Genomic DNA, 18,397 nt, shown 5'->3' on the forward strand with positions numbered 1-18,397 from the left:
AATGGATAAATAATTAATACATGGACAGAAAGGAGTAACTAAAAGAATGAATGAATAGATAACTAAATAAATTCATGAATGGATGAATAACAGAACAAATGATTGAATGAATGTATGCACGGATAATGGGATGAATAAATGAACAGATAACTGAATAAATGAATGACTTGATGAATGAAAAGATGGATGATAGAACAAATGAATGAATTATTGAATGAATTGATAATGGAATAAATGAATGAATGGATGAATGAATGAATGAACAAATGAATGAATGGATGGCTGAATAAATAAATGAATGAATGAATAAATTAGTGAATGAATGGATAACAGAATAAATGAATGAACCGATAACTAAATGAATGAATAAATGAATGGACAGATGAATAAATGAATGAATGAATGAATGAATGAATGGATGAATGAATAGATAACTGAATAAATTATTGAATAAATGAATGGATAACAGAATAAATGAATGAACTGGTAACTAAATGAATGATTGAATAAATGAATGGATAGCTGAATGAATGAATAAATAAATGGAATGAATGAATGAATGACGATGTGCTTGAAGCTGCAGCTGATGTGGAATGTCAGATTGGTGTGAGAGATAGTGACGTGTTTACACCTCACTGATTAAAGGAGCTCATCATGGTGAAGGTGAGTTCCTCCTCATCATCATCACTTCCTTTTTGCTCCCCTCAGGATGTCGTCATGCTGTGATGCTGCTGGTAGTCCCCTCTGCTCTGAGACGCCTTGATGTCCCTGTGCCCACATCACCTTCAAAGCACTTCCTGCAGGTGACATCAGCCGGGTGAGGCCTGAAAGGTGAGCCTTTTTCCGTTGTGTCTTTGTGATACTCGAGTCTTCCCGTAAACAACGCAAACAGAAACAAACACTTTACAAAAACATCCAAACAGCAGCTCTTCTTTGTGTCCGAGTTTATCTGCAAAGTTTCCATCCCTCCTTTTTTCCTCTACTTCGAATAAAGAGAAGAAAAATGAAAACAACTGCAAGGTAGATTAACCCTTTATACAGGACGCAGTATACTAACGTCCCAGAAGTCCCAAAACCTGCAGTTCCTCCAGTGTCCACTTCAGGGACAACCTGATCACACACGTCATATCAAATCAATCTGCAGAGAGGAGAATAGAACGGAACAGATCAAAGCGGAATTGAATGGAACAGATCAAAGCAGAATAGAATGGAACGGAACAGATCAAAGCAGAATAGAACGGAACAGATCAAAGCAGAATTGAATGGAACAGATCAAAGCAGAATAGAATGGAATGGAACAGATCAAAGCGGAATAGAATGGAACGGAACAGATCAAAGCAGAATAGAACGGAGCAGATCAAAGTGGAATAGAATGGAACAGATCAAAGTGGAATAGAATGGAATGGAACAGATCAAAGGAGAATAGAATGGAATGGAACAGATCAAAGCGGAATACAATGGAATGGAACAGATCAAAGCGGAATAGAATGGAACGCAATGGATCAAAGCAGAATAGAATGGAATGGAACAGATAAAAGTGGAATAGAATGGAACAGATCAAAGGAGAATAGAATGGAATGGAACAGATCAAAGCAGAATAGAATGGAACAGATCAAAGGAGAATAGAACGGAATGGAACAGATCAAAGCGGAATAGAATGTAACGGAACAGATCAAAGCGGAATAGAATGGAACAGATCAAAGCGGAATGGAATGGAACAGATCAAAGGAGAATAGAACGGAATGGAACAGATCAAAGCGGAATAGAATGGAACGGAACAGATCAAAGCGGAATAGAATGGAATGGAACAGATCAAAGGAGAATAGAATAGAATGCTTCTGTTTGATCAAAGTGACAAATAACAACAGTGATTAAATGTAGACAGAAAAAGAGACTGCTTCTTGTGAGAGTAATTTCTGATCTGAAAGCTCAAACTTTACCTCAGAGCCCGTCACTGATGTTTAAGATTTAATGAACTTCAAAGTCTGAAGCTCAGTCATTCACTGTTTCGCCCTGTCAGTTTTAGATTAGCAGCAGAGCAGGGTTATCTACAGATAAAATCCCAGATTAGAGGTTTCCATCTGTGTTTTTCACTTTGATTGTCAGCTGTGTAAAGCAGAATATTATTCATGTTCTGTCAGGAGTTGAGGATGCTCTCCTGAGGATCACCGAGCCCTGTGCGGTTCAGAAAGTGTGTTGAATAATCCCCGAGGATGAAAAAGGAGGTTTGTGTGTTTTTGTGGGCACGTGGAGGTCGTATCTCCGTCTGTCATCTTGTTGAGCGCGTGCTGAAACACCTTTGCAGACTGTAGTTGGTTTTCCTCCTCACTGAACATGAGAGGGACCTTTATGCTGCTCGCTCGCAAAATTATCTCCTCATCAAACTTTATTTGAGCCGAACAAATTTGTGTTTGTGCAGCGAGTGAGAGGACTGGCTTCATGCTGTACTCCTGAAAATCATAAAGACGTCAGTCTGAATGAACAGAGCGAGCTCGAACGCAGCGTGAAGCTTCAGGACGCCGGTTTATGGAGCATTTAAAGCAGTGGAGGGTTTATTCCTGCGGGGGGAGCTCTTTGGAAAATATGTCTTCATTTTCTTTTTATGGAGGCTGAGAGTGAAGTTTACTATGTTTATGTGTTTACACCTGCTCTCAATGAAGGGTTTAATAAGAGCGGGACGTGAATTATATGAGTGTGTGTGTGTGTGTGTGTGTGTGTGACAGACTCAGGTTTGGGAGTCCATACAGAGACACTTTTAATGTCTCTAATGTCTCGTATCTTTTCCCAGATGAACATTAAACTCACCTGAACCTGTGGTCAGACCTGCAGACTGAACACAGAGTCCACTGTTAGTCAGAGCAACACATAGAAAGAAGAGAGTGCACGTGCTAACATGCTAGCATATCTGGAAATGAATATGATTGGCCTGTCAGTTGTCTTGGGTGGTTGTAGTGATTGTGTCATTATAGTTAGTTCTTATCACGCTGATTTATTCACAGTGTGTTTCTGACTAGTTTACTCTGAATTAGTTATGTGATGATATAAAAAGAGGGATAAAGCAGGAAAGAGGGGAAGGGCTAATTAATTTTCAATTTTAGATCAAACTGTTCTTCAGAATGTTGAATTTTCTCTCAGAATTCTGAGATCAAAGACAGAATTCTAGAACTCTGCCTTTGATCTTAGAATTCTAGAACTCTGCCTTTGATCTTAGAATTCTAGAAACTCTTTGATCTTTAAGCCAGAATTCTATTCCATTATCAACGCCATGATTGACAGCTGTGTCGACCAATGAGGCTCCTGCAGGGCTGTGTTCTCCGGATTATCAGAGTAGAGGAGGAACGGTGAGAGGAAGCGTAACAAACACGAACACAAGAGTAATTGAACGCACCATAACGAGTGAGAGTCTGCTTCAAACCCACACAAGGATCTGTGACGCTGGGGACTGGACCCACCTGAGGGAGTGACAATGCTTTAGCAACTGGGTAAAGGTCACTCCTGAACATGCACAATACGTCAGTGCCCACCGAGGTGGTGGTTTGGCTTCACATCTGACCTGTCCGTCTCCTATCCGTCACGGCACTGGATCTGATAGGTCTCTATTCTTTTTTTTTAAGTTATATTTTTGACCTTTTCGCCTTTATTTGATAGGACAGCTGAAGAGAGACAGGAAATGTGGGGAGTGGAGAGCGGGGGAAGATATGCAGGAAATGGTCGTCCGGCCGGGAATCAAACCAGCAACCCCTGCGACGAGGACTGTAGCCTCTGTATGTGAGGCGCTTAGACTGCTAGGCCACCAGCGCCCCATAGGTCTCTATTCTAGTCATTGTGTTAACTTCCACTGGATCCGCTCCACAAGCCTTCTATTTGTGCCTGATGCCGGAGCACAACGCATCAATCTCAACAGAGCAGATGGAGCGAGACAGGAAGTCAGGTTTCACCAAAACAAAATGAAAACATCCGGTTAATTTTCAGAATAAAACACTCTGTGTTATCACCAGATGGTATTTCACTTAACTACAACAACAAACCAAAGTCATGATAAGCGGAGCCAGGCCTGGAGTCAACAGGTCAGAGGTTTTCAGAGGACCAGAAAGACAACATGGATGAGGAGAGGAGGAGGAGAATCCATGATTCAGTGATTACTGCGGGAATGGACACGGATCTGGTGAGAATCATGGAAGGTTGCTCTGTAAGTCTACGAGCCACACGGGTTAGGTTTGGGTCTCAGCCATAGCCATATAGACGGTCTCAAAGGTTTTGGTTTGTACTCCCTGTTTGTGATGTTTTGTTTCTTTATTGGTGTGTGAAGAGAGTACGCTCTACATGTCACTGTGTGAAGGACAGAGCTTTATATAAACAGTCTCTTTATCTGCTCGTGTGGAGAGGAAGTCCAACCCAACATCTGTGGACAAGATCGAGACCGGAGGAGCTCTGCTGCGACACAATGTCAGCTGTTGTGTCCTTTGTCCTCTGTGTTTATGTGCTTTATCAAGATGGAGACAGACACACAAAAGCAACAACTACATCTGAGAGAGAGAGAGAGAGAGAGAGGGAGAGAGAGAGAGGGGGCGACCTACGAGGGATCAAGTCCCGTCATGTCCACAGGAACAGCAGCAGACACTTTAACAACACACAACACTAACAGCAACAACTCCAACCACTGCCCCTCACCACGAGCACCACCCTCACCTGAAGGAGCTGCACACTCAGGTGTAAGATTGGCTGTGAGGGAACAAACTGAGTCTTCCCTCCACCTCCATGGGTGGAGGAGGAAGAGGCTGACAGCAGAAACACAGCTGGCCTGCAGAGTCAGTCACAGATGTGTCGAGCAGAGACCCCCACCTCCTCCTCCTCCTCCGCCTGGTGATCATGGTGATCTGATGTGTTTCGCTGGTCTCAGGACCACACAGGTCTGTTGTCGTGACTCGTAAACACTTGAAATAAAAGGCTGCAGATTAAAGTTTGAGTCTGCACAAACAAATACTAAAATGTTCCTCCTGTTTCTGAGGAGTTTTTCCCACAAACCTTTGCAACATGTGTCAGCAAAACCACGAGCAGGCATTAACAGCAGAGCACGGATCACATGATCACTGAGGAGCCTGGTCTTCATTTCATCTACCAAGAGTCTGACCAAACAAACAAACAAACAAACAAACAAACAAGCATCTGGATCTGAGGACCCCCCTATCGTGCAGCTGGACTCTGCAGCAGAATGTAAGCTGTAAACTGAGAGCACTTTCCTCTGACTGATGTCGTCCTCTGACCGGGGCGCCACACCTTAAACAGAGGGGTCAGAGGTCAAACTGCAGAGCACACTGAGCCGTTTGTAATGTGGAAGACAGGATTTATCTCCTGGAAGTCTGAGATCTACTCCTCTGGAGGTTCAGCTGCGTGGAGCTGAATGAGAGGTGTGTGAGGATGAGACAGGGGGGGGCTGTTTTATATTCCTCCTGACAGCAGAGCACTTACATGAATCCTCCCTGTATCACGTATCCCCGCAGGTATTTAAAGGTGAACCAGGAGCTCAGAGGGGATTTATGTTGGTGTTTGAAGGTAAACAGGTTTGATGGAGCGGCTGATAGCACAGACGTGTTTCTGGACTCCGCTCCGTGCTGAGTTTCCTCGACTGGCCGAGCCAAAAAAGAGACGCATGATTAAAAAGGGAAATTTCTGGGTGAAATTAAAAACTTGTGCCTGACATTTTCTTGTGTTGAAAAAGTTGTGAACTACAGGAGGAGGCATAATGTCGCCCTTCTCTCCAAGGCCAGCTGTGACGCAGAGAGTCAGAGGCTGAGCGGGTCGGGACAGAGCCGGTCTGTGTGCAGAGCCAAGAACAGGAACTCTGTCACCCTGCGCTCTGTCGCTAACAGCTGCTAACAGCTGCTAACAGCTGCTAACGGCGTGGAAACAGGAACACTGAAACCGCCTCTGTGTCCACGCCGACGCATCACAATGCTCTGCCTGAAGTCACGCGGCTCCGACTTCAGTCAATGTTTACTGATGTCAAAGATTCACAGAGAGTCCGGGGTAGACTGAAACACAGGTAGAGGAGGCGTGGTGATAGAATCTGTCCCACATCCAGACTCAGGCCGGAGATCCTGTGAGGTCCAGATCACGTCAGAACCAGCAGCTGTCACTGATTACCTCCTATCAGCGCTCCGACGCTGACAGCCCGGTATCTCTGCGATGATCGAGCTGTGTAAACTCACCGCTGAGGGTCCCCCCCACACACACACACACACACACACACACACACACACACACACACACACACACACACACACACACACACACACACAGGAACATAAACACTGTCAGTGTTCTTGTCTGCAGGAGGAAACACTGATAGTGTCATCACCAACATGACTGCTCATCCGTAACCCTCCTGGTCTCTCAGTCAGAGTCCGGATCGTGGTCTTGATTGGGGTTCGGAATCTTGGTCTGGTCCAGGTTGATCAATCAATTAATTATTATTATACGCATCGATCAAATGACCAACATGAAGAGGTCTGTACCATGAAAGCTTGGATCAATACAACAATTAATCAATCTGTACAGATTAACTCAACACAGGCAGAGAGCTCCAACAGAACCAGACTCTCCTGAGATCAGAACAAGCCTCACTGGAGACCAGAATCAAACTCACTGAAGCCAGAACCAGACTCACTGCTGACCAGAACCAGATTCACTGGATGCCAGAGTCAGACTCACTGGAGACAAGAACCAGACTCACTGGTGTCCAGAACAAGTCTCACTGGAGGCCAGATTCACTGGAGTCCAGAACCAGACTCATTGGAGAGCAGAATCAGACTGAATTGAGGCCAGAATCAGACTCAATGGAGGCCAGAACCAGACTTGCTGGAGGCCGAAACCAGACTCACTGGGGGGCAGAATTAGACCCACAGGAGGCCAGAATCAGACTCACTGGAGACGAGAACCAGATTCACTGGGGGCCAGTATCAGACTACTGTAGGCCAGAACCAGACTCAATGGAGGCCAGAACCAGATTCACTAGACGCCAGAATTGGACTACTGTAGGCCAGAAGCAGACCCACTGGAGGCAAGAACTAGATTCACTGAATAACAGAACCAGACTCATAGGAGACCAGAATCACGCTCTCCAGAGGCCAGAACCGGACTCACTGGGGGCAAGAATCAGACTTACTTGAGACCAGAACCAGACTTACTGGATGCCAGGACCAGACTCACTGGGGTGGAGGCCCAAACCAGACTCACTGGAGGCCAGAATCAGACTCACTGAAGCCAGAACCAGACTATCCTGAAACCAGAACCAGACTCACTGGAGGCCAGAATCAGACTCATGGGCAAACTGAATCTTCTATTTGAGACCGGACTAAGGCCTAATGGAGACCTTGATTCTTGTTGGACTCTATGTTCTTTTATTAACAAAGACCCAACATCAAGACCGGATAAGATCCAGTCCCATCTTACAGACAGGACTCAGTCTGATCTCATCTTAATCCACCATGAGCAGAGCACTTTGCAGCATTTAGCAAGTTACAGTGGCAAGGACAAACTTCCTTTAACAGGCAGAAACCTCCAGCAGGACCAGACTCATGTTAGACACACATCTGCTGAGACCGTTGATTAAATGATAAACTCTTATAATCTCACAGAGTTGAGATGTTCTTGTTTGGTGTCTGCTGTGAGAGAGCCGGTGTGAGTCCAGGTGTGCTGCAGGCTGACATCACTCAGGTGCACTAACAGACCTGATGGTGTTCCTCAGTGAGTCGATGAGCTCAGGTGGAGATAGAGAGTGTATATGGGGGCTCTGCAGGGGGATAGGGGCTGTGTTTCCTGCAGAGTAAACAGACTCGACGAGGTCTCAGGGGTTCAGACGGAGAGTGAAATGTGGAATCTCAGACAGCTTTAATGAACAGATATTAATGACATGCAAAGAAAAATATCAGTTTGGGGATAAACACATCACGAAGTCACGCAGAAAGAGCCAATCAAAATGGAGCAAAGAGAGGCATGAATGCTTTCTTTAACACAAATATTAGATTATGTAAGAAATCCTTTCAGTCCGAGGTGGAGTCCGAGGAGCAGCCGCGCCAAGTCGTGTCGAGCCGTCAGCTCTTTTGGCGACTCGTCACCGAGCGGGTCGGAGCGTTTGTGATGGATGAACGCAGCTTTTTCATGAACAACTCTAAACACTGCAGCGATTTACTCTGCTTACATCACGGCACAAAGAGCCACCAAGAAGCCCCATAATTCCTCTCTGTGGATGTTTGTGTAGATGTGGTGGGCTGAGACCCAGAGTACTGTCTGTGAGGACTCATAAAACCTGAACCGGATTAAGTGCAGGGACTAAAAACATGGCTGTGTCGAAGCCTCTTTCATGGTTTTGATTTCTGTTTGCCAAATATTCATACAAGCTGCAGAATAACCAGCATTTGAGGTTTTTATAAAGATAAACCTTCCCTCTGCTGGATTCTGTCCAACACATCAGCTCCGTCTACAGGTGTGAGCGTCACACCTGATTTTACTGACAGCTCTAATGATTGCATTTCACTTTCTGTATTTACTACAGTCCAAATATCGACTCACAGTCTGAGAGACTCCACGCTGCCAGGCCAAAACAAAATACTCACACAAGGAAGCGCCTGTGGTGAGATCCAGTAAATGTTGTCTTAAATAATTTCAGCAGAAATGTTGTCATGCAGAGTTTTCTACCTGAGCGAGCGAAAGACCAGAAACCTCAGTGAGAGATAACAGAGGCGCTCTGAGGGTGTGAGGGAGTCTCTCTGAGAGCACGTAGACCTGCTGTGGGGGGAAGTCTGAATTATCTGCATTGTTTGAAATCCTCATCCCTCTGGTGTCCTGTCAGACGAGGAGCAGGGCGGGGGTCAGCCTGGGCGACTGTAAGCGTAGCATTCCTGGAGGGTTCAGGACGAGGTTTCTCTTGACTCATCGTCCATCAAAAATCTGCTGAAAAGGTCCATTCTTCTGTCTCCACCGAGAGCTGCATTCTCAGGCTCTTATGTTGAAAGGTCCATCACCTCCCAGCATGCATCACTCTGACTGATCCATCTCCAAAAATCTGCAAACAACACGCAGTATCAACATCAGCAATCCCCCAGAAAGTGAAAACCATTATGACTGTGGATTTAAAGCAAAGTGCTTCAAACTGAGACAAACTGAGACCAACAAATCAAATATATATATACATGCATGTTCTGTATTCTAAGTCTACTATGTGTCGAGTCCTGCTTTATGACTGTCAAGTGTGTACTCTGTTAATTGTGTACTGTGTGTAAAGTCTGGCTGTGGGAGCGTGTCCTCTGGGAGCTGAGGTACAGAGCTTCTTTCTCTGCAGCACACCGACACTCTTCACTCTGTGTTTACTTAGGAAATGAGTCTGAATGTCAGATAGACCGCAGCTTACCACTGAGAGGGAGGGAGAGAGGGAGGGAAGGAGGGAAGGGGGGAGGGAGGAGGGAATTAAGAAACTAAGAAGTAAAATTAAGAACAGAAGAAAAAAGAGTTGAGAACAGTCAGGAGAGTCTTTCTGTATCCGTCTGATGCTCCCTCACTTTCTCTTTCGGTCTCTCTCCTTCAGTTTAATTCACTTTAATCACTGTAATGTAAATGGTCTGTATTAACACAGGAAATGTAAATAGCAAAATCAAGTATAAAGTAGTTTCAGCTCATCCTAGCCTACCGTACGTGTGTGAGACGAGTGGTCTGCACACCTGTGCAGCCTCCCCTCCCCTCTCCTCATCCAGTCCTGTTTGCTTTGACACCTCTGATGCCGTCTGCTCCAACAACACATCTGTCCCTACACACACCTCTTAAATCACCCAAACACACACATAACATGTTCTGTCAGAGCTCTCAAAGGATCGAACCGTCACAGCTTCAGGTGCCTGCAGTATGTTCCTCTCTGTAAATGTTGAATCACATTTTGACAGCTGAAAGTAAGGGAGGAAAATTAGAGCTGCATAAAGACGTGGGAGAGTAATTAAACTGTAATGTTACTCAGAGTTAATGTGAGCATCCATGATGACGGTTATGATAAAGCTCAAACCCTGTTTCATGTGTTGCAGCTGCAAACCTGTTTCATGTGATGCAGCTGCAAACCTGTTTCATGTGATGCAGCTGCAAACCTGTTTCATGTGATCCAGCTGCAAACCTGTTTCAAGTGATGCAGCTGCAAACCTGTTTCATGTGATGCAGCTGCAAACCTGTTTCAAGTGATGCAGCTGCAAACCTGTTTCAAGTGATGCAGCTGGAAACCTGTTTCAAGTGATGCGGCTGCAAACCTGTTTCATGTGATCCAGCTGCAAACCTGTTTCATGTGATGCAGCTGCAAACCTGTTTCATGTGATGCAGCTGCAAACATGTTTCATGTGATCCAGCTGCAAACCTGTTTCATGTGATGCAGCTGCAAACCTGTTTCATGTGATGCAGCTGCAAACATGTTTCATGTGATCCAGCTGCAAACATGTTTCATGTGATCCAGCTGCAAACATGTTTCAACAGATGTAGCTGCTAACCTATTCCATCCAGCTGCAAAACTGTTTCATGTGATGCAGCTGCAAAACTGTTTCATGTGATCCAGCTGCAAACATGTTTCATGTGATGCAGCTGCAAACATGTTTCATGTGATGCAGCTGCAAACATGTTTCATGTGATCCAGCTGCAAACATGTTTCATGTTTCATCTGATGTAGCTGCTAACCTATTCCATCCAGCTGCAAAACTGTTTCATGTGATGCAGCTGCAAAACTGTTTCATGTGATCCAGCTGCAAACATGTTTCATGTGATGCAGCTGCAAACATGTTTCATGTGATCCAGCTGCAAACATGTTTCATGTGATCCAGCTGCAAACATGTTTCATCTGATGCAGCTGCAAACATGTTTCATCTGATGCAGCTGCAAACATGTTTCATGTGATCCAGCTGCAAACATGTTTCATCTGATGCAGCTGCAAACATGTTTCATCTGATGCAGCTGCAAACATGTTTCAACAGATGCAGCTGCTAACCTATTCCATCCAGCTGCAAAACTGTTTCATGTGATGCAGCTGCAAACCTGTCTCGTGATGCAGCTGCAAAACAGTTTCATGTGATCCAGCTGCAAACCTGTTTCATGTGATGCAGCTGCAAACCTGTTTCATGTGATCCAGCTGCAAACCTGTTTCATGTGATGCAGCTGCAAACCTGTTTCATGTGATGCAGCTGCAAACCTGTTTCATGTGATGCAGATGCAAACATGTTTCATGTGATCCAGCTGCAAACCTGTTTCAGCTGCAAACCTGTCTCATGTGATGCAGCTGCAAACCTGTTTCATGTGATCCAGCTGCAAACCTGTTTTTATATGATCCAGCTGCAAAAATGGTTTCATGTGATGCAGCTGCAAACCTGTTTCATGTGATGCAGCTGCAAACCTGTTTTTATGTGATCCAGCTGCAAACCTGTTTTTATATGATCCAGCTGCAAACATGTTTCATGTGATGCAGCTGCAAACCTGTTTTTATATGATCCAGCTGCAAACCTGTTTCATGTGATCCAGCTGCAAACCTGTTTTTATATGATCCAGCTGCAAACATGTTTCATGTGATCCAGCTGCAAACCTGTTTCATGTGATGCAGCTGCAAACCTGTTTCATGTGATGCAGCTGCAAACCTGTTTCATGTGATGCAGATGCAAACATGTTTCATGTGATCCAGCTGCAAACCTGTTTCAGCTGCAAACCTGTCTCATGTGATGCAGCTGCAAACCTGTTTCATGTGATCCAGCTGCAAACCTGTTTTTATATGATCCAGCTGCAAAAATGGTTTCATGTGATGCAGCTGCAAACCTGTTTCATGTGATGCAGCTGCAAACCTGTTTTTATGTGATCCAGCTGCAAACCTGTTTTTATATGATCCAGCTGCAAACATGTTTCATGTGATGCAGCTGCAAACCTGTTTTTATATGATCCAGCTGCAAACCTGTTTCATGTGATCCAGCTGCAAACCTGTTTTTATATGATCCAGCTGCAAACATGTTTCATGTGATCCAGCTGCAAACCTGTTTTTGTATGATCCATCTGCAAACATGTTTTATGTGATGCAGCTGCAAACCTGTTTCATGCAGCTGCATACCTGCAGCATGCTGACTCTCTGCCAGTGTGTCTTTTGCTTACATCAGATATAGCTCACTGTGCTAGCATGTTAGCATGTATTTAGTGATGTAGAATATATCAGAGCTTAGACATGTTAATATTTAGATCCCTGAAAGAGCTCCCTCAGAGGATCATCAGACTTCATCCTCAGGAAACCATGAATGTCTCTGAATGTGTATGTGCTAATTCATATAATAATCTGAGACATTTCGTGATACAGGAAGTTTGTCCTGCAGGTGTTCATTAATCAGATGGTTCATCCTCAGGGAACCACGAAATCAGATAGTTTAAGTGAAAGTTTCCTGAAGTGTGTCAGTGTCACAGAGTGGAGTGAGGAAAGGCTCCATATTCAGTCTCTCTTTGATATCTCTGACCTGCCTGTCCAGGATCCACCTGGATCCCGGAGTGACCTGCTTTCTGATCTTTGACCCCTCACGCATTGCAATCTCACACCTGAGCTCCGTGAAGTTCACCTGATGTGTGGATAGACGACCTGCTTTAAAAACACAGAGAGGAAACACAGAGTCAGATTTCAGAGAGACTCCATCAATCAGAGACAAACTCTGAAAACACTCAGAGACTCTGAACAGCTGCAGAGCCTCAGCCTGAGAGGGTAACATGCTGTGTTCACCGCCCAAAATTTAATGTTACAAGAATAAGGAACTTAACATTTAACCTAAAATAAAAACATTAAACTCACTGGAGTCCTGTTTGATCTAGGTTTGTCCTTCAACTCACACCTGTCTCAGAGCGACGCAGAAAAACTAGTCCATGCTTTTTTTACCTCCAGGTTGGATTACTGTCATTCACTTTTATCAGGCTGCCCTAATAAGTCTCTAAAGACTCTTCAGCTGGTCCAAAACGCTGCAGCTTGAGTACTGAATAGAACTAGGAGAGACCCTCTCTACACTGCCTCCCCATAAAATCTAGACTAGAATTTAAAATCCTTCTTCTGACCTACAAAGCTCTTAATGATCAGACACCTTCATATCTTAAAGAGCTCATAGTGATTTATTACCCCTCTAGAACACTACGCTCCCAACATGCAGTCCTGCTCATCGTACCTAAAGTCTCTAAAAGTAGTATGGGAGGTAGAACCTTCAGTTATCAGGCCCCTCTCCTTTGGAATCATCTACCAGTCAGGGTCCGGGAGGCAGACACCCTCTCTACTTTTAAGAGTAGGCTTCAAACTTTCCTTTTTGATAAAGCTTATAGTTAGAGCTGGATCAGGCTTGGACCAGCTCTTAGTTATGCTGCTATAGGCTTAGACTGACACACTGGGATCCTGTCTTTACCTCTCTCTCCTCTCTCTGCCTGTCTCTTACTTTAACTCTTCCTGTCCCATTAAAGTTACTAACCATAGACCTTTCTGGAGTCCCTGAGCTCCCTTGTCTCGTAGGTTCCTCTGGATCTCTGCTGCTGTGGACGTGCCAGACTCCAGCTGCTACAACTACTACTATCCGTCTCCCCACTATCATCTCTCTCTTTCTCTTCATCTCCCTCTATCCCTCTCTCCAACACGGTCTCAGCAGATGTGTGTCTAACATGAGTCTGGTCCTGCTGGAGGTTTCTGCCTGTTAAAGGAAGTTTGTCCTTGCCACTGTAACTTGCTAAATGCTGCAAAGTGCTCTGCTCATGGTGGATTAAGATGAGATCAGACTGAGTCCTGTCTGTAAGATGGGACTGGATCTGATCCGGTCTTGATTTTGGGTCTTTGCTAATAATAGAACATAGAGTCCGGTCTAGACCTGCTCTGTTTGGAAAGAGTCTGAGGAGAAGGTTTGTTGGGATTTGGTGCTATAGAAATAAAGATTGATTGATTGATGTCACTTGAGGCTTTGACGTTGAATGGGTTAGGGTTCGAGGGGTTCTGGCCCTGAACTTGGACACATACTGTTTAGCCTCTATAGCTTAGCAGTGTCATCCCCCAGTTTCACCCTCACATCCACAGACCGTCACCTCTGGCTGCAGGAAACCAGCATGCCAAGCTTTGGACCGACCTCTTCCCGGCTCGTCTTGATTTATAAAGGCTGTGGTTTGGAGGTGTGGTCTCTGCACACCTGCTCAGGTTGATGGACAGGTTGCGTTTGAGAGGATCTCTGGTATCTCTTGCTGTTTATTGATGCAGTTGTCAGTCAGAGAGGAGGGTGGGTGGGTTGTATGGAAGCCCCCCTCCCCCCCGGCGGTGCACCTGTCTGAAGCAGCAGCTGTGGGTGGGCGGGTCTTGGCTGTCAGAGGAACATTCCAGAGGAGAAGTCACCCTGTTAATCCCCTGAGTTTAGACCCCCACAGACCCCCCCCTGCCTCCCCCATCCTCACCCCTCTGCTCTGTCAAAGGTAGACACTGTGAGAATGAGATTAAAGGACGAGTACCCCCCACATACGACCCCCCCCCACAGAGGTTTTAATCCCCCCAAATATTCAGAAAGAAAGAAATTATTGTTACGTCCTGATCGGATCTGCAGCTTCACAGAAGAACCCTGAAGACAGTGAGGACAGTGAAGACAGTGAAGACAGTGAGGACAGTGAAGACAGTGAGGACAGTGAAGACAGTGAAGACAGTGTAAGAAGAAGACACAGAGACACAGAGTCCATCAGAGAGTCGTAACTTGATGTGTTTTATTCGTCTCTGTTGTGATCAGGTTTTTCTCTCTGTATTCTGCTGTCTGCAGAGGGTTAATGAGAACAGCGCCCCCTGTGGACTGCTCCTGTAAAGTAACAGTGACTCTGGTGGAGCACCTTCATGAGTTTGGGGGAGGGGCTTGGTATTTTGGGGGAGGGGCTTGACATTTCTACTTACTCATGGTGTCTCTTGTATGTTGCTTTTTCTTCTTGGTTTCTTTTCCCGCCTCTCTGATTGTAGGCCCCGCCCACATTGTTCTCTCCTGTGTCTGATTGGTGTTACCTGTTATTTCCTCAGACCTGGCTCCAGGTGTGAGTGTGAGTTAATTTGGTGAGGTCAGATAGTTCACTCAGACTTGGATTAAATCCTGAGTGTCAGTATGAGCTGCAGACACCTGAGGCTTTTGTTTGTAGAGATGTGTACATTATTTATCTCAGGTGTCATGGTCGCCGTCACAGCAGCCGTACATTTCTATCACCTCAAACTTTTAAACATCACAGCTTAAGAACAAGTCAGTGTCATATTTGCTGATTTTATCTGTGACCTGTAGACCTGCGATGATAACTTAATCACCTGAAAACTTAACCCCAGTTCAGAAACAAGTCCTTTCCTCCCAGTTTCTCCCCACCTGTGTCCTCAGGTAGCGGACTCACCTGAGCTCTGAGGGTTTAAACCTCTCGTTCCCTCTCATGCTGATTTCTCCGGGAGCCACAGAGCAGCGAGCGGTCCGACCTGTTCCCCCTCTCCCCCCGAAAAAACACACAAACTGACCCACAGACGCTGAATGGATCTCTGTGCTCAGAGTGTGTGAGTGTGTGAGTGTGTGTGTGTGTGTGTGTGTGTGTGTGCTGGTTTTGGATGCTTTCCCTCTTTGGCTCCATCAGGAGAGTGTTTGGATAAAATCTGCTCCTGACACCTGTCCAACAGGTAAATGTGTTTATGAGGCTCTCAGGGGAGCAGAGTCACAGCTGAGAGACTTTGGCTCTGTGTGCGTGTGTGTGTGTGTGTGTGTGTGTGTGTGTGTGTGTGTGTGTGTGTGTGTGTGTGTGTGTGTGTGTGTGTGTGCAGCCTGTAATCTGAACAGATGAGACCTGCTCCCTGAGTTTAAGATCATCCTCAGAGTGTTCACAGGTGATTCAGGAGTACAGAGGAGAGTGAACCTGAAGCTGTGTGTCTCTGTGTTTTATCCATAGACTGTATAAATACGGACGTAGTATCCGTGACGTCACTCATCTGTTTCTGAAGCGCTGTTTTGAGGCCAATCGGCGGCGGCAGCCATATTGCTTCTGTCGAGCGATTGTGACGTAAAGAGGCGGAGTTTGAGCCTCCTAGCCAACAGCTGCAGTGTTCCCGCCTGTCAATCAAGTCAGCTGTGCCTCTCATTGGAAGACTCGTAATCTCAATATCTTTGAAATTGCTGCGCTAGAAAAAAATTCACCCCCCTCACAGTGTGAGCCGATTGAGAAATGATCAATCCAGACTACACTCGTCTTTTGAACCAGACTGTAAACATGTTTATTTCTGCTGTAAAGATCATCTTTTATGAATTGGTGTGTATGTGGTTTCTGGTACTTCTGGAGCCAGCCTCAAGTGGATTCTTGATGAACTGCAGTTTTTAGCACTTCTGCATTGGACTCATATTTTTAGACCGGAGGTTGCCGCTTGGTTTTATCAGTCCCTCTAGGAAGTTGCGATTTCCCAATCGCAACTATCAACGCAAATTCAACCAATCAGCGCGATTTTTTTCACGGCCTTGCAATTTTATACAATCAGCGCAACTTTGACCAATTACCTTAACCTCAGCCCCTGTACGTCATCGGTTTAGTCATCAATTTGACTTCCTTGGAACATAAACGTAAGTCCTCACATGATCGGCACTTTTCAACAACAAAACCCACACGGAGAACGGGTGAAAAGAGGGGACAGACTGACTGACTGACTGTGCCTCTGTCGCTGCGAGGTACATTCAGGGACCGTTGTAAATGTGCAATACAGTCCTTTCATGGCATTTTTCTGTGAATCCAGAGAATCAAAATACAGTCACAGTGGACATCAACTGTAATTTAGCATATTTATTTGCCCCTGAGATGTTATTGGGGGGGGGAAAGCACAAAAAAATTGTGCAAATTTCACCGCATTTTTTTCAAAAAGCTGTCGCAAAATCAGGCTTTTTGGGGCCGCAACAATCACAAAAAAATCCTGTGAAATCCTGGAGGGACTGTTTTATCATGTATATTGTTTACCTTATAGTCCTTATTGTTTATTATTCCCCAGCTGTCTTCCTGATCTTCCGGTTGTGTAAGATGCTTGATTCTGATTGGTCAAAACCCCTTGACTACGGTTATTAACTTTCTCTAACATGAGCAACACCAGAGACTAACTGATCACACGTCATATCAAATAAATCCTCAGAAAAGAGTTCAGACACATTTAGCTTCTGCTTGTTGACGCCATAGACCGTAAAGTGAGGGGAAACCGTTAGTTTTTGTTAGCATCACAGTGGTGGCTACAGACATTTTCATATTGGATCCTGTCCATCAATATGATCAAGGAGCGGAGCCAGTGGTGGAGCCAGGGGGTGGCCAGGGGTGGCCATGGCCACCTCTGAAAACTAATAGGCCACCACTGTGGCCACCCTGAAATTCTTTAACATGATTGGCTATTTGCCATGTCAGAGGCATTACTTATATTCAAATCAGTTATTGTGTTTCAGCGAGCTGCAGAGACAGGAGTTTCTGTGGATTTGAATATTGTTTTTGTTGATGCTTTGACTTTGGACAATCATCTTCATTTGAGTCCTTAAAGAGTTCAGCAGATTTAAATGTTGACACTCTGTCGAGTTACATTTTTAATGTTAACGTTAGAAATCTACAAAAATGTAACATTTGTTAAATTATTTTATAAAAAGAAGTTAAAGTAGATGTGATTATTGGAAGTAACCCTCCTAGGTTTGGGGTAAGCCCCTAATGTTTTCCGTGCCTGGCAACTGTCAGTGCCCCAGTTTGGCCCCCTAATTCCAAACTGTGTGGCTCCGCCCCTGAGTGGAGCAGGTGAGAGAAACTTTAGGTTAGCGATCTCTACAGAGAAACTTAAACCATGAGCGGTGGTGATGATAGCAGCAGGGTTCAAAGTTGTGACATTAGTTTCTTTTTAAAGGTGTGTGAACCACAGAGCTCAGAGAAGAAGGAGAGCTAAATGAGGACAGGTTCATGTTCAATCCACCGACACAGGAAGAGAAGAATCCATCACCATGGAACAATCACTGACGAGGAATCACTGGGACTGTTTTTAAAAACTGTAAACATAAATCATTTTAGATCAATAAAATCATCTTTAATCAATGTTTCTGTGTCTTCAGTTAGTAGCCGGGTAATAGGCGAGTTAATGTGATTATGGGACGTGGAATCCGGTCTTGTGAAGTGTTCCTCTGCAGAAGTTTCTCCGTCTTCCTCTCTGCCTGGAGAAAGTCTTGAAGGAGGTCAGAGGTCGTGGGGCTCTAATCCCGTCCTAATCTCTGTGCTGTGTGTTAAATCCAGAGCATTGGGTGGATTATATCAGGCTGATGTGTTAATCATAACTGAGGCTGAGTGGGTCAGTGTGAGGTCAGAGCTACAGCGCAGTGTGTGTGTGTGAAAATCTGCA

The 18,397-nt window shown here is 45.0% G+C and overlaps 1 long non-coding RNA gene across 1 annotated transcript in view; it reads left to right on the forward strand.

The window, feature by feature from the left end:
- Positions 1-17,962, forward strand: part of LOC117811325 — a 20,008-nt gene extending 2,046 nt beyond the window's left edge. The window contains exons 2-3 of the long non-coding RNA XR_004630973.1: positions 709-831; positions 17,912-17,962. This is a non-coding gene — a long non-coding RNA (uncharacterized LOC117811325). The remainder of the gene's footprint in view (positions 1-708; positions 832-17,911) is intronic.
- The last annotated feature ends 435 nt before the right edge of the window (positions 17,963-18,397 follow it).

The sequence above is a fragment of the Notolabrus celidotus genome, chromosome 4 (genome assembly GCF_009762535.1).
Source record: "Notolabrus celidotus isolate fNotCel1 chromosome 4, fNotCel1.pri, whole genome shotgun sequence".
NCBI lineage: Eukaryota > Metazoa > Chordata > Actinopteri > Labriformes > Labridae > Notolabrus > Notolabrus celidotus.